Below are 3726 nucleotides of genomic sequence, written 5' to 3' on the forward strand. Positions count from 1 at the left end.
TTTTCCTTTCGAATTCGGCTCTTAAATTTTCGACTTCGCGCTTTACTCCGGTGTCGATTTCGGATTTCATTTTAGACATTTCAGTTTTAATTTTGCTGTCAACAAGTGTAGCCACTCTTTCTGTAACGTTGTTTTCAACCATATCAAGTCTATTGGTAAAAAGCAGATGCATGCTACTCATATTGTCTGTCAACTGTAGCACTAAAGATTCGACCCGGGCAATAGCCGTAGCTGTTTCACCTGTGTTTTGGGTGGGAGGCACCAATTGGGGTGATTCACTATTGACTGTCAAAGTTTGTTTATTTACACCAGTTCTTAACTTTTTCTTAGTAGGCTGGACGACATAGGTAGTAGATGATTCTGATTCAGAAGAAATGTTTCTCTTTCTGGCCGGGGTGGATGGGGAAATATGTGGGACACTGGTATTTGTTTCAGCCCGTACCACTTGGGGACCCAGGACGACCGACACATACTCATCAAGGCAATTGTCTAGTGTGGTTATCTCCTGGGAATGCTTATAATATGGCATATTGAATGTTTAAGTCGATGCGGAATTGAGTTCAGCAGACACAGAGCTTCCCTATGTCCAGCCTTGCTCGCTCCCAAAATGTACTATTACTTTGTCCTGGGGAGGACTACTCACCCTCTCGTATGTTAGTCTTCAGGCTTCACCTTCAGAGATATAAGGTATGCACACACTTTAAAACTTCAGAATCCACACAATATGACGATAAAATACTTTACACACAAATACTGCTTAAAAATCCAGGTAAAAAAGTCCTTAAAACACCTTTAAAGGCACTTTTTAGCGGAGCCGGTTGAAAACGACTGTCCTCAGTATCACGCATGCGCAATCCCTCCTACAACCACGAGTATTTGCGTTGAATTCTAAAGAGGTTAATTGGTACAATCAAATAACTCCAAATAAATGGAAACCGCATCATTGGGTAATTGTTCATATACATTGACGCAACATAGAAATAAATTTCATTATATGATTATGATATACGTAAGGTATTATATAGCTTGTGTAATGACAATTTAATTTCAGGAGTGTCAATCTAATGTCTGGTGAAGTATAACCTGTTAAACCTGTTAAACCTGTCTAAAGAAACCTAGTACTTACCTGTCTTAAGGGACCATCTTTGTTGAAAGACAACTTTTCTTAAAAGATTATCTCTACAAGATCATCTCTACATGACCACAAGCCTTAAGAGACAACCTCTTTAGCAGGACCTCCAGTTTAAAGAGACCACCCATAGTACAAGACCTCCAGTTTGAAGAGAACACCTCTATTACAATACATCCTGTCTTAAGAGACCATCTCCATTACAAGACTTCCAGTCTGAAGAGAACACCTCTATTACAAGACCTCTTGTCTTAAGAGACCCCCTCTATTACAAAACAACATGTGTCTGAGAAACCACCTCTTTTACAAGACCTCCAGGCTTAAGAGAACCCCTCTATTACAAGACCTCAAGTCTTAAGGGACCACCTTTTTCACCAGTCCTACAGGCTTAAGAGAACACCGCTATTACAAGAGCTGTGTTAGAGACCGCCTCTATTACAAAACAACATGCCTTTATGACCAACTCTTTTACAAAATCTCCTGTCTTAAAAGACCACATCTATCACAAAACCTCAAGTTTTAAGAGATCACTTCTTTTACAAGACCACCTGTTTTAAAAGCCAACTCTATGAAAAGACCACAGATCTTAAGAGACCACCCCTATTACAATAATAATAGTAATAATAATAATTCGAGGTTCTTATATACTGCTTTATCACAACCTAGTACGTAGGTCGTCCCAAAGCGGTTCAAAAATCATTATCCGTGGTTATAGGGCGTTTGCAACCAGCCAATATCGTTCTCAATTCCCTGGGAAGCATACAACCGGTGCTGCCATTTCGAAGTTCACAGCTAGCATTCTACAATTTTAGCACTGCTCAACCACGTACTCATTTACAGCTGAGTAGACTGGAACAAGCGGAGTAAAATATCTTGCACAAGGATACAACACAGTGTCGTGCCGTGCCATGCCGTGCCCCGTGCCGTGCCCCGTGCCCCGTGCCCCGTGCCGTGCCGTGCCGTGCCTCGAACCCGCAAACCTTCGATCACGAGCCCGGCGTTCTACCACTAGACTACCGCGCCTCCTTCTGGCATCCTGTCTTAAAAGACCACCTCTATTACAAGACCTCCAATTTGAAGAGGACACCTTATATACAAGACCACATGTCTTAATAGACAACCACTATTAAAGGATATCCTGTGTTAAGAGACAACCCTCTATTATAAGACATCCTGTGTTAAGAGACCACCTCTTTTACAAGACCTCCTGTCTTAAGAGACCCTCGCCATTACAAGACTTCAGTCTGAATAGAACACCTCTATCACAAGACCTCAAATTTAAGAGATCACACCTATAACAAGACCTCCTGTTTTAAGAGACCACCTCTATTACAAGACGTCCAGGCTTAAGAGAACACCTCTATTACAAGACCTCCAGGCTTAAGAGTGTCTGAGAACACCTTTATTACAAGACCACCTGTCTTAAGAGACCACCTCTATTACCAGACCTCCTCTTTTAAATGGTCTTCTCTATATTAAGGCCAAAGGTCTTAATTAGACCATCACCATTTTACAGACCCTGGACCGTTTTTCTTTACCAAAATTGCGTTGCGTTTCCGTTGCATTTGCGTTCCGTTTCCGTTGCGTTTTCGTTGCGTTTCCGTTGAATTTCCGTTGCGTTTGCGTTCCGTTTGCGTTGCGTTTGAGTTGCGTTTGCGTTGATCGTTTGTTGTGCGTTTTAACTTTAGCGTTGAATGTGCGTTGAACACGCGTTTTGCTGGTTATGTAAGAAAACGATCGATGTGCAGGTTATTTTAAGAATATGTGAGTGCTGAAAGGTTTTTATATAAAAAATAGTTATCAGGATTATAAAGTTTGCAAATTAAAAACAAAATAAATATACAAATAAAATAGATAAATACAGGAAATAATCGGTCGGAAGTTTAGCAATGACTTATATTTATATTCAAATATTTGGGCTGCGTCGTGTGCTGATTGATGAATGCATGTATACACGTACCTTAATTGGCCAGTAAAATTTTAAGTAGAAAATAATTGAGTTATAAGTTATTTGTATATTTTAAGTATTTAATTTCCATACTGATATCATTCTGTTCATATGAATATATGAACCAAATTACACTAAATCTACAAATACTTTCATCACTGATGGGCTGAAGGTTTCGTAATGACACCAGGGTAGTCTGGATTGAAGATATATAATTAGTGCGTCTAAACGGCGAATTTCATTTTATAAAATATTTCTAGTTTTATCGCTATGTGTGTATGGTTTTCGTTAATTTTATTGTTTTTGTTGTGGGTTTTGTTTACGTCCAGGTCGAATTATGTAAGTCCTGTGATCAACACGCAATATGTATCGGGGGTGCTGCCTGTGTGGTTCGAGAGGTACAAGGCCCCTGCCAATAAAATCATAAAATGAAATAAAAATATTGAAATAAATCAAATGAACATAATAACTTAATAAATGCAGGAGGGTATAGATGGTAAATTCAGTTTACATTTGTAGGTGATGTAGAAGGGTGTAGGCGGTAAAGGAAGTACATGTATAGGTGATGTAGGAGGGTATAGGTGGTATAGGAATTAAATGTGATGTACATATGCAGGAGGGTATAGGTGGTATAAGAAGTATAGATGAC

At 39.5% G+C, this 3726-nt stretch overlaps 1 protein-coding gene across 2 annotated transcripts in view; it reads right to left on the reverse strand.

The window, feature by feature from the left end:
- The window catches only part of LOC110457597 (gamma-butyrobetaine dioxygenase-like), a 21145-nt gene extending 20300 nt beyond the window's left edge, over positions 1–845 (reverse strand). Inside the window, exon 1 of one of the 2 annotated variants that reach the window (XM_021508933.1) lies at positions 644–845. The gene's annotated coding sequence lies outside the window, so the exon portion shown is untranslated. The remainder of the gene's footprint in view (positions 1–643) is intronic. The other variant, XM_021508934.1, reaches the window with a different exon arrangement.
- Positions 846–3726: the final 2881 nt, after the last annotated feature.

This window comes from Mizuhopecten yessoensis, unplaced genomic scaffold, assembly GCF_002113885.1.
Source record: "Mizuhopecten yessoensis strain PY_sf001 unplaced genomic scaffold, ASM211388v2 scaffold9253, whole genome shotgun sequence".
Lineage (NCBI taxonomy): Eukaryota > Metazoa > Mollusca > Bivalvia > Pectinida > Pectinidae > Mizuhopecten > Mizuhopecten yessoensis.